General features: G+C 43.1%; 1 protein-coding gene across 3 annotated transcripts in view; it reads left to right on the top strand.

Moving 5' to 3' along the window:
- FAM110B (family with sequence similarity 110 member B) overlaps positions 1 to 12,994 on the top strand; it is a 101,974-nt gene that overhangs the window by 46,534 nt on the left and 42,446 nt on the right. Inside the window, exon 1 of one of the 3 annotated variants that reach the window (XM_066624994.1) lies at positions 9,977 to 10,110. The exons of 1 other annotated variant lie outside the window; for it this stretch is intronic. The gene's annotated coding sequence lies outside the window, so the exon portion shown is untranslated. Of the gene's footprint in view, positions 1 to 9,976; positions 10,136 to 12,994 lie in introns of those variants that run through there. One more of the 3 variants, XM_066624992.1, reaches the window with a different exon arrangement.

Raw genomic sequence — 12,994 nt, 5'->3', positions numbered from 1 at the left:
AACATTAAGGGGAATAATAAAAGCTTCTTCAAATATGTTAGAAGCAGGAAACCCGCCAGAGAAGCGGTTGGCCCTCTGGATGGTGAGGGAGGGAAAGGGGAGATAAAAGGAGACTTAGAGATGCCAGAGAAATTAAATGAGTTCTTTGCATCTGTCTTCACGGCAGAAGACCTCGGGCAGATACCGCTGCCCGAACGGCCCCTCCTAACCGAGAAGTTAAGTCAGATAGAGGTTAAAAGAGAAGATGTTTCAGACCTCATTGATAAATTAAAGATCAATAAGTCACCGGGCCCTGATGACATCCACCCAAGAGTTATTAAGGAATTGAAGAATGAAGTTGCAGATCTCTTGACTAAGTTATGCAACTTGTCCCTCAAAACGGCCACGGTGCCAGAAGATTGGAGGATAGCAAATGTCACGCCTATTTTTAAAAAGGGAAAGAGGGGGGACCCGGGAAACTATAGGCCGGTCAGCCTAACATCCATACCGGGTAAGATGGTGGAATGCCTCATCAAAGATAGGATCTCAAAACACGTAGATGAACAGGCCTTGCTGAGGGAGAGTCAGCATGGCTTCTGTAAGGGTAAGTCTTGCCTCACGAACCTTATAGAATTCTTTGAAAAGGTCAGCAGGCATGTGGATGCAGGAGAACCCATAGACATTATATATCTGGACTTTCATAAGGCGTTTGACACGGTCCCTCACCAAAGGCTACTGAAAAAACTCCACAGTCAGGGAATTAGAGGACAGGTCCTTTCATGGATTGAGAACTGTTTGAAGGCCAGGAAGCAGAGAGTGGGTGTCAATGGGCAATTTTCACAATGGAAAGAGGTGAAAAGCGGTGTGCCCCAAGGATCCGTCCTGGGACCGGTGCTTTTCAACCTCTTCATAAATGACCTGGAGACAGGGTTGAGCAGTGAAGTGGCTAAGTTTGCAGACGACACCAAACTTTTCTGAGTGTTGAAGACCAGAAGTGATTGTGAGGAGCTCCAGAAGGATCTCTCCAGACTGGCAGAATGGGCAGCAAAATGGCAGATGCGCTTCAATGTCAGTAAGTGTAAAGTCATGCACATTGGGGCAAAAAATCAAAACTTTAGATATAGGCTGATGGGTTCTGAGCTGTCTGTGACAGATCAGGAGAGAGAACTTGGGGTGGTGGTGGACAGGTCGATGAAAGTGTCGACCCAATGTGCGGTGGCAGTGAAGAAGGCCAATTCTATGCTTGGGATCATTAGAAAAGGTATTGAGAACAAAACGGCTAGTATTATAATGCCATTGTACAAATCGATGGTTAGGCCACACCTGGAGTATTGTGTCCAGTTCTGGTCACCGCATCTCAAAAAAGACATAGTGGAAATGGAAAAGGTGCAAGAGAGAGCGACTAAGATGGTTTTGGGGCTGGGGCACCTTCTTTATGAGGAAAGGCTACGGCGTTTGGGCCTCTTCAGCCTAGAAAAGAGATGCCTGAGGGGGGACATGATTGAGACATACAAAATTATGCAGGGGATGGACAGAGTGGATAGGGAGATGCTCTTTACACTCTCACATAATACCAGAACCAGGGGACATCCACTAAAATTGAGTGTTGGGCGGGTTAGGACAGACAAAAGAAAATATTTCTTTACTCAGCGTGTGGTTGGTCTGTGGAACTCCTTGCCACAGGATGTGGTGCTGGCATCTAGCCTAGACGCCTTTAAAAGGGGATTGGACAAGTTTCTGGAGGAAAAATCCATTATGGGGTACAAGCCATGATGTGTATGTGCAACCTCCTAATTTTAGAAATGGGTTATGTCAGAATGCCAGATGCAAGGGAGGGCACCAGGATGAGGTCTCTTGTTATCTGGTGTGCTCCCTGGGGCATTTGGTGGGCCGCTGTGAGATACAGGAAGCTGGACTAGATGGGCCTATGGCCTGATCCAGTGGGGCTGTTCTTATGTTCTTATGTTCTTAAGCCTTTATCTCTGTGAATTGAAATGCCTGGTGCCCAGTGTTCCAGATCATAAGGAGGACGGTCTCCATGGGTCCAGCAGTTGTCTATGCAGACAAACACAGTAGAGTGAAGAGTGGAGGTTCAGAAGTCTGGCACCATGGGGCTGTGGAGATGACTTACAATCATTTTATCTAAATTGGAATAAGAGCAAAAGTGAGAGGCAGAGAATCAAAACAGAGTAAAATGTAGAAGTGAGGTGTGTGTGTGTGTGTGTCTGTGTGTGCATATGGGGAATCTGACTGGCTAAAGTTTCTCAAACACAGGTACGTGGGTGTCTCAAGATGACTGCAAATGCATGGTCTAGTATTAAAGTTAAAAAAGTTGTTGGCAACCTTCAGTCTTGAAAGACTATGGTATTGCGCTCTGAATTGTGGTTCTGGCACAGGGTCTAGTGTTGCTGAAAAGGCCGATTCGGGAGTGACAATCCCTTCCACACTGGGAGCAAGTGCAGTCTGTCCCTGGTCTGTCTCCCTGGCTGTGGCCCTTCCTTCTTTGCCTCTTAGCCTCAGTCTGTTGGCCAAGTGTCTCTTCAAACTGGGAAAGGCCATGCTGCACAGCCTGCCTCCAAGCGGGCCGCTCAGAGGCCAGGGTTTCCCACTTGTTAAGGTCCACTCCTAAGGCCTTCAGATCCCTCTTGCAGATGTCCTTGTATCGCAGCTGTGGTCTTCCTGTAGGGAGCTTTCCTTGCACAAGTGGTCTAGTGTGGTCTAGTATTACGCTGCACTTATTTAGAGGAGGAGTCTCCAAACTATGGCTCGAGCAGAATGTTCAAATCTTCCTCACCACCATGCTCCCCACCTGGTCTCCCAGCAGGACCTCGCAATCGTAGTCCAACCAGTGCTTGCCCTTGCTCTGCCAAAGTACTGCTTCTCACTGCGTCCCCAGAGAAGAAAGCCCAGCAGCAGCAGCAGCAGTGGAGGAGAAGATGGAATCGGTGATCAGACCAGGTGCTTCCCCTTCCTCACTCAGTGGGGAGAAATTCCCCTTTGCCTTTGACTCAAAGCTTTTGAGTAACTTTTAAGAGGTAGGCTTTGAACCTCACTCAACAATCGGGAGGTGACCAAACTGAGGGAGGGAGAGGGAAAGGTTTGGTACTGTTTATATGCCCCCCCCCCCAAAAAAAAACTCAAAGTGTGGGCAAATGTCTTGACATTTTTGTTTTATTTCCCACTTAACAAAAAGTTAAGAGTGCTCATTGGGTAGCAAAATACCAGCAACCTGCTGACATGACCACCCAGGAAGGTGGCAATATTTATGGACTGGGGTGGAAAGATTGGTATTTGTAAAATCATATCATGCTGATAACAAGATCCAAGTAAAACTTATGCGTTCATTTAGATTTTTTAATTTTATATAAAACAGATTTTTTATTTTGCTCCCAAACTTGTGTGAAATATACTATGTAGCCCTCATATCCAGATACACAAAGGATACACAGATAATGGAAAGGAAGATGAGCATTTGTGCTTTTGGACATGGTATTCTGTTTCTTTGGCTCTCTCTTTCAGGCTCATAGGTGTACTATTTGAGCTTTCATTTCCTGGTAGTGTTCTTCTTCTAATCACTGTAATGTTGGTATGTCATGACCAAGAGTTCCTTTTGGGACTGCTCATCAGAGCTGACTTCCTAGGAGAAAGCAATCAGTGGCTTACCATAAGACTTGTCTGAAGGACAGTTGTAAAAGTCTCAAAAGAGAGACTTAATAAGATTGTAAAATGTTCTCATGGTATATATTTAGAAATCTTAGAAGGCTGTGCTGGATGTCTTTTTAATGGAAGAGGGGAAATCCAATAGGACCTGTTCTGTGTCATCCCTTGGTGATATTTTTGGACAGAGTTAGGTACTGGAACAGTGAAATTAGTATATAACAGCAATGCTGGGGAGATGGGAAAATATTGCGAATTTCCATGTTGCATATGAGTTTAACCTTAATCTAACTGGAGCCATTGTGTTCATTTCATTGATACAAGGTTGTGTTGCAGCTGAAGCATTTCTGCAAGCTGCTCCGGCAAGGAAAAAAGGAAGTTAGAAAATAAAGCATGCAAATTTTCTGCTGATTTTGGGTGTTTGCAGAAAGCATTCTTCATACTGCATGTGTGACTGTTTTCCTAGAAATGTAATCAGGACTAGCTTTCAGAAAAGGTGTTGATCATTTATTGGAAAAGTTTTTGTATGCTCAGAAACTTGTGTGTATGTGTGTGTAGTCGGCACAGAGAACAATAGATTTGGTGATACACTGGGGTTCTTTAGTGCTGGCAAAAACACAGGAAAGAGATAAAAGACATTGGTTTCTCTACAATTCAGTTACTGAGAGCAGATAAAACTGTACATACCCTACTCTGTAAAGATCCAAGTCAGCAGAGTGTATGAAGACTTTCTGAATTGGAGAGGGTTTTGGCTTTTTGAGATGCCCGCTGTAGAAATTTTTCTAGCCCCTTCAAGCACTACTGACCTGGAATTCACTGACTGTGGGAAACAGGAGTGCCAGCTAGCAAGACAACTCCTTTCAGCATTTTGTCTACAGACAGCAACATGGAACTTCATGTTAATGTCTGTGCTCTGGAGAAAAGCTGTGAATTGCAACCGCCTGTAGCCATGGCCGGCAAGCACCCTTAGGAACCTCTTGTATCCTCCTGTTTTTTATCCTCCTCCTGAATTCAGGAAAAATGCTTTAATAAGACTACTGCCAGCCTTTGCATCGTTTTTAAATTGCTTTGATGTTGTTTTTAATAGATATTGGACTGTGCCATCAGTGGGTTTTTTTCTCCATAGAAAGGTGGGCCATAAACTTTTTTTAAAATGTGCATGATGAGTTCACCTGCCTAGCTGCAGCTGATTGCATATTAACAAGCAGGGCAACTTCTTCTTGTGTTGCTTGCTGTAGCCGCAATCCAGACTCCTTTGTGGATATATTCTCAGCAATGGCTTAGGACTGAGTGTACGGCAAAGAGGGCTAGTTGTGTGGGGGGGCTTCCCCCTTGTATAGAGCCAGATGTCCTTTCAGGCTTTCTTGTTGCCTATATCTTCCCCCCCCCCAAAGCCACAGTTTGCTGCATTTCCTTTTCTCCACGAATATCCCCTAATTAAATCCTGTTTTCCCCATGCATCCTTCTCAGTTCCCTTCTTTGCAATCTTTTGAAGAACCTCTGTCCTGTCCATGTTTTTTCTCAAACTCCAAACTTCTCCACTCTTGATTTTTCTTCTTTCCTTGTATAGATCAATGCTCATCTCCCATTCTTTCCCCAACCCAGGAAAGGAAAACACCCCTGCCTCTGCCCCCTTAAGGGAGGCGGAGGGAGGAAGGCAATGATGCAATCACCAGGATTGTGCCACTGCCGGGGACATGGGGGGTTGAACTTACCTAATGCAGTGCAGCACTTAGGGGATGCAGGAAGCCCATGGACCCCTTTGCAGTGTTCCCATTACTTCTCTTTTCATGAATCACTATTTTTAGAGGGCTCCCTGCACCTGCTGACTCCAGAGCTGCGTTAGGTAAGTTCAATCCTGCAGTGGCATTCCTCACCACTGTGCGATCTCGAGGCACCTCCAGGGGTGCCACCCCCCCCACCTAGAGGTGCCATCCCCAGGCCCACTGCCTCTCCTCACAGAGGCCTTGTGAGGGCTGAAAACTGGCTTTTGGCATCCAGAAGGCATGAGCGCGAGGCCTCCCCAGGCCTCAGAAGTCCTCTGTAAGGGGAGGCAGCAGGCCCAGGGATGGCACCTCCAAGTGGTGGCACCTGGGCATGGGGGATGCAGATGCCACCCCGAGGCATCTGCCACCCCAAACCATATGACTCCGTGAACCCCCCACCAGGTACATCACTATAACTCTCCCCATCCCTGGCAGCTGTGCGAACTTAGTGATCGTATCATTGCCTTTCCCCCTCCCCCACAAGTACTTACCTTGGTTCCCAAACTCCCTGAGAGTTTGGGCACTGCTGTCGTAACCCTTTTGAACCATTTCTAAAATAAGTGGTTTCAGGCTGAAAATTGCACATGGGTTGCCTTCCTAACTTGTCTCAGATAATTGGATGTTAACTGTAGCAACGGAAGTATACGCTGCACTTACCTAGAGTCACTGTTTGTACTGGAAATGCTTACAATATGATGGAATTTCTTCCCATCCAGTTCTCCTTTCTGTACAATTAGGTATGGCAGAGATATCCTTTTTAAATATACCTTCATTGTCTGACTTTGGCCAAATTCTTTTCTCTTTGCTTCAGCTCCTAGTCTGTATAAAAGAGTTTGCAGTAAGTTGCAAACTGATTGTATTGAAGTATTTTCTGCCACAGACTTCCTATTTGTTCTTTGTGAAGTCACTTTCCTTAAATCTCTATTAAGATGGGAAGGCTGGGAGGAAGGCTTGAGTGGGAAAGTAGTCATGGGACAGGAAAGAAGAGTTGAAGTGGATATGGGGTAGAACTTTCAACATCATTTTTTGAAGGCAGTAACCCACCACTGCTCTTGATATTTTTATAAGCAATTTAAGGCCCAATCCTACCCACAGTGGCTGCATTGGTGCTGGAACGTTGGATAGGATTGGACCCTTAAGTGTACATTGCATAGCTTCCTACCTGACTGAGAGGCAGCAAGGAACTGCAAACACTGTCCTATGTTGTTGTTTTGTTTTGTTTATTAATGAGAAGGAAATGTTCAGAAACTTAATCAGGAAAATTCCAGATAAAAGGTTTTGAATTTGTGGAATGAGTAAATTTATGAATTAGAGCATAGATGTTGGTTGTTTCATTACTGGCATTTCCTCCTGTCAATCAAGCTGTACCGTTTTGCTGTACTTTCCACTTAAAACCTTCCTTGCCTTTGCAAAAGGTTGATGTGGGCAGAGAGACATTTCATCATTTTACATTCCTAATCATGTTCAGCTTGAGGCATTTCTCTGCTAAACTGGAATGTCTGAACAACACATCAGTATTGTGTAACAAGTTTTCACCAGCTCTCCAAAATAGCTGGTAGATAAGGAACTAGCATTTAATCAGTGAAATTTTGAACTTAATGCTGCAGCAGTCTTTATTGTGTTGGTTATAACTCAGAAGTGGTGAACTTAATTTCTGCTGCCATAGTGTGACTGATGCAACAGAGGGATAGAAATCATTGCGTGTGCAGAAGGAAAGTATCTGATAGCTTATAGTTTAGTGATAAGAGAGCAGAAAAAAAATTGATTTGGGTACAGAACTGCAAGTTTACTTATAATAATCCAGTGGGACTTTGATCTATGCCTAGATATGAAATACAGCTAGACCACCATTCTGAAACTTTATTGCTTTGGATTTGATGATCATAAGCCAATTCATGTCTGCTGTCTTTGCTGGTTGGGTATATTGGGGAATATGGAAGCTATGACGCTTTATACAGAGGAAGAATTAAACTCACACCACTGTGAAGGTGGTGTATGTTTTGGGAGGGGGCACCGACTACTTAACAAGTCTGACAGCTACTGGCTCGACCTTCTCCAAATAATTCCATGAAATCAAAGTGCCTTTCTACAAGTGCAGATATCAACAGTGTCATTTGCTTACTGGCTGACCATCATTTGTGCTGCCCACTAGCTGTTCCTCTCCCTGCTTCCTCTGAATGTGCCAAAGTTCTTAAGAGAGTCTTGTTTTCATTTCGAACAGAACAAAAGGTGAGAGAAGTATAGAGACTGTTGAATATTTCCAAAAGGCAATTCTTCAGGTGAAACGAAATCATGATTGGCTGTTCGTCAAATTTATAGGATGTAGGTAAAGGGGGGAAAAAATACAGCAATGGGTTTTTTATGTTTAACCAAACTTTTTAAAAAGTGTACCTAAGAATCACTGTTGTAGATTGGATCTCAATGTGCTAAAACATCTCTGTGTTTCACTTAGTGAGTTTAATCCAGTGCAGAATTAAGCACATATTGATTTCAGTGGGATTTAAATATGCTTAGCGCTCTGTTGGCTTTCAGCTAATAAGATGTAGTAACACAGGGCAGTTTGTAGCTTGTAGTCATATATGCAATTTACTTTAGCAGATTGTGGGATTAATTTAATCTGCCCTTAATTCAGAGAGTAGTTTGCTTTACCAACTGGTAGAACAGCAGCATAGCCGATAGAGTGCTGGAAGATTTTGGTTCAACCCCACCTCTAATGTGGATTCATTGGTGTGATGCATGCAATCACCTAAATCCGTTGTTGAGATGGTCCAAATGAGCTGTGGCAAGTCTTGGGCTAACATATTCCCCCTCCCCTCTTTGGAATATGAGAGAACAGGAAAAGCTTCCATGTTCACTTTTGACAAATGGCTCAAATGTTGACCAAACGCCAGTTCCCATGACATAGAAACTTGGAACCATGTTTATTCTAACAGTGAAAGTCAGAATTGTCACACTCTTCCTTACATCCCAAAGGCTAGGGGTGTGGAAGAGCACATGCTTGATGCTTGCTATTCCCATAGTTCAAAACTGTACCTAAGAGTTGAGTCTTAACCAGACCCAGGTGTGACTTTGGGCATTTAATTCTGGTTTGTTGACAGTGTTAATATTCTCAATATTTTCACCCAATAGCAGTTATTGGAATAGGTTAGGAATTATAACCAAGGTTCCACAGATTTTGGCTTTGCTTAGTAACTAGTCATTATGCGTGCTTATCAATCATTGACTGACTTTCCCTCCCCATATCATTTGGCATCCAGAGGCAAATTGGGAATGGTATCTTCTCTCCCATCTCACTGTGTTATGTTCCCAAACCCAGGGAAGGCCTGCTGCAGCCCAAACCCCAGCTGCTTCCCTTCACTTCTGGCATAAAATGCCATTCCAATTCCATTACATTTTTCAGTATCAGAAATATTTTGGTGGTGTATGGCAGCAGGCTGGATGCTGCCCAGAGAAGGAACCGTAGAGTAGGAGCTGACCCCTCAGTGTTGGAAGAAGGCAGAGTAATCACACAAATCCAACTCTTTCCTCTTGCTTCTGAAGTTGTAGTTAGGACCGGATCATGCTGCTGCTTCTCAAGCCCCCCTGAGCATTTCTTTCCAACAGCTTCTACCAGCTGTTCTTCCCAACTTATATGAGGAACTGCTATCAAGAAAATAGTGAGTCTGCTCTTCTGCTTTACTCTTCTTCACTCAAGTGAAAACTACTTCTGTCCCTTCACAAAGTTCTTTGCATGCAGTAGGAGACTTGAAGGGGACCAGGTTGAACTTGCATGCCCATCACAGAGATCCCATTTTCTGTGGAATTCTTGGCAATGTGCTAATAAAAAGGGGAGGGAATTCCTTTGCTAGGCAGATAGAGTCATGAGGGGAGAGCATCACTTGCCTCAGCTGAGCTGGCCAAGAGGATTGTGTATCCCCAGATCCTAATAAAATGTAGATTTGAACTGCGTTTTAAAAATTAAATGGGACGTTCCCGTTCAGCAAACTAGACAAGTGTATTCTTCAAGCAGGCTTCTGTAGCTCTGTTAACTTCGTGGTGTACCTGTGTTCCAAACATCTAAATGTGTTGTAGTTTTGTTAGAGCGCAATATTGGGATTGAAATTATTCAACTGTGTGTATTATCATCTGTGGTGTTGTCAAGGAAAAGAATAATTCCTTATAAATGCTAGAAGAGTATATATTAAAAATGGTAACTGCTTTTCAAATTGCTGAATGCAGCCTTCGTCTTTGGCTAGCAGGAGGGGAGTGTTGGAATAAGCAGATAGTGTCCAATTGAATTCTTGCATGTAAAGAGACAAAAAAAAAATGAGCATACACACTTTCCTGGTATACCTACCTTCTTTGGGGGCATTTGATTGTCTTGGTCTTGTGCCCTGCTTTCATAGTACTGTGCTAGCAAACTGCTATAATTAGATTAGCAGCCTGCTAAACAGCAGTGACAGTATCCAAGCCTCAGAGAGCATGTGCTAGATTCTGCATGTGCCTTTCTCCCATTGGCTGCTGCTGCTGCTTCTTGCCAATTTGATAGGTTTCCACAGTAATCTTTATGCTGCATTAGAGACATAGATACAGAGGTACAGTGTTCATGCAACGGTGAAGGAACTGTGCTTCTCCTTGTGTAGCATAAAAGAAAAGCCTAGAGAAGAGAGAGGCATAGCCCTTTGTTATAAACCCATCAGCTCTTAACAACTGCTGGCTGCAAGCAGAGGTCAGTGAAGGAGTTTCAGTTCATGGTAATTACTTTCAGGTCTTTATCTCTTCCCCCCCCCCCATAAAGCACGTTCTTGCATGAAATGAATACAGTTAATCATGTCATCTCTTTAATTTGATCTTGCTTTCATTAATACCATGTGTACTCCAGAGGGATGGTCATCACATTACAAAACACATCATTATACTAAGGATTTAGCAGGGAAATAAAATGTTTATTGCATGAAGAAATTGCTGTCGTACAGAATCTGGATCCCAGCATGTAAATAATTGCTGTTGATTCTCCCCTCCCCCTATTTTCCTTGTGCAGAGAGCAACATTGTCTTCATTTGGATTTTTTTTTTAAGGTGAACAATTGAACTGGAGCATGTCTACCTTTTCCCTTTCATACCTTTTGATATGGGGAGTAATATGAGGAGTTACAGAGGATAATTTTGGGAGAGATGCTTCAGTTTGTTCAGGGCAATAACTGCATGCATATTTATGCAAAGAGAGAAGAATTTAGATTAATGTGCTCTATTGTCTGCCTGTAGCCTTCATGTCTGGGTGGATTCTTTGTTTGATCCCCTTGAATTTCCTGTGAAGTAACCTTTTAAAAGCAACCACCTAAACCCCATGTCTAGTACAGTGTATCCATCCCTGATTGTTCCCAAAGGCCAAATAGTAGACTTGAGCCTTTTGTGTATATGCACGTCTGTATGTATATATGTCCTGCGTATAGTGGAATGAAGCAAGGTGTATACAGTGCAGTGATGCATTGGACAAGGCTTAGGTTACAATGCTGTATAGACTTAAATGGGAGTAAGTCCTAGTGGAATCAGTGGGACTTACTTCTGAGTAGACCTATTAGATGCACTGCTAGATGTAGGGGATTTTTTAAAAACTGTTTCCAAAATTGCAGTCTTACATTTAATTTACATGTGGAATTTCTAGAGTGATAAAATCTGAACTTAGGCAAAACTGTGCTGATTGGGACTTTGTTGTTAGACCTGGCTACTAAAAGAGCAGGAGAATCATGAACCACTGCAAAACTGATCCATCCTGATGTAGCTGCACTTTTTACCTGGTGACTCAGCTCTGGGAACTTCTGTGCAGATTTCAGTAAGGTGCAGAGAAAGGCACACGTAACAATGTTTGTCTCACTTGGGCCTTTGCAGGAGAGGTTCCTTGAGGTTGTTCCCTTGTTTTGTTTTGACTTCTGATGGCCATACAAGCGTGCATTAGGTCACCGATTGTCCAGCTGGCACTTGGCCATCATGCGTCTGGGTAGCAGGAGGTTTGCTTCAATTGAGTGATGGCGCGAGCCATGGATTTTAGCTACTTCGGTTTAACTTCTAATCTCCCCCTTCTTCCTTCAGTGAAGTTTTGCACTGTGTAACAAAGCAAAATAAGACGTAGCCTAGCCGTCTGCCTTGTGAATCCTTAAAAAGTAGATTTTGATTACTTGTTTTAAAACTGCACATATTAAAAGCAAGTAATGAAAATAGCTGCTAATCGCACAAATATTTACCAAACTTTTCTTCAGCCTGGATTTCTAAAAATACATATGATATATTTATTTTTCTTGGGCGAGGATATTAGGATTTTGATGTCCCAGATGTGGAATGTATTTAATTCTGAATCTTTGCATTGCCTTGTTGTTGCTGATTACTTGGGACTCTTGCCTTTAGCACCCCCTTCCCCAGCTCTAACTGGTATGCAAAAATCTTTAGTGGGTTATTGGAAGCCTTTCCAAGATAATCTATGCAAAGTGCTTCAAGCGTCTGGGGGAACTTGCTCTACAGATATTTTAAGCTCTTGCAGTATTATCCGAACTTTATATATTTCCAGAAGTTATTGCCTCGCTGCCTCCCACCCATCCCTCGACAGGGCAGACATAATGCTTTCTTGAAAATAGTGAATTCTCTTTCTGCATAGTCACAGTTAAGTCTAGGACAGGGATAAGTAGTGAGAGAGTGGGTGCACCTGCAGAGGCTTGCGTGCTTCTTGTCTGCTCACCCCTCTGTATGTTGCATTGCCAATTAAAACTGTCCATTTTTTTCTTTTTGCAAAGAATGCTGCTGCATCCTGTACTGTGCGTGGGCAGAGAATAAAATGTTGCATTCTCTTTATGGGATGATGCTTCATACTGCCAGTGCTAGCTGATGTTGACAGTGTGGCTCATGTGACAAAACAAGACAGTTTGAATTCAAAATGGGAATAACCTGCATTTGCGTTTGAGCAGCTCACTGTAATACGTTTAACTTTAGATTTCTAGAAAATAAATATGGCTTCCTAAAGGATGACATGTGTTAATGTTTCTCTTGTTATTAGGAATCTCTTTGAAATGTGTGATGCATGTGGTTCTGAATAATGAAGGTTCCACCCCCTACAATGAGAGCTCTTTCTCACATCATAACTCCCTTCCTCTCTCCCACTGACACCTTGTAATATATTAAGTAGTCCTCCCCTGGCTCACTTTCCTGTTAGGGCACCTTGTAAACAGGAGCATGAAGGTGATCTCGCAACAACAGCAAAAAAAAACAAACCAGTTTGGTTTTGGTGGAGGTAGGCAACAGTTTTTAAGGGAGTTGAAGAATGTGGATAGAAACATCATGTCCAGTTGTAAGTGCTCACGTTGTTTTCATTGTCATGTCTCTGGTCAAACAGATTTTGCAGCGTTTTGAAGGCTATAGCATGATGGTGAAATGAATATGCATTGTATGGAGAGCAGCGCTCTACTGTACCACATCAGCTTTTTAAAAATATGCGTTGTCTGTGTCCACCTATGTCCACTGTGTGCAAGTGCCCAGGCAAACGGGTATAGGCAAGTCTTTATAACAGGGGAATGCTAAGCCCTAAATAGGATTTACCTGGATAATTGAAACCTATATTGATTGCTT

Source organism: Tiliqua scincoides, chromosome 4 (genome assembly GCF_035046505.1).
Source record: "Tiliqua scincoides isolate rTilSci1 chromosome 4, rTilSci1.hap2, whole genome shotgun sequence".
Taxonomy (NCBI): Eukaryota; Metazoa; Chordata; class Lepidosauria; order Squamata; family Scincidae; genus Tiliqua; species Tiliqua scincoides.
The sequence above is the reverse complement of the archived record's forward strand: the minus strand, read 5'-3'. Positions and strand labels throughout refer to the sequence as shown.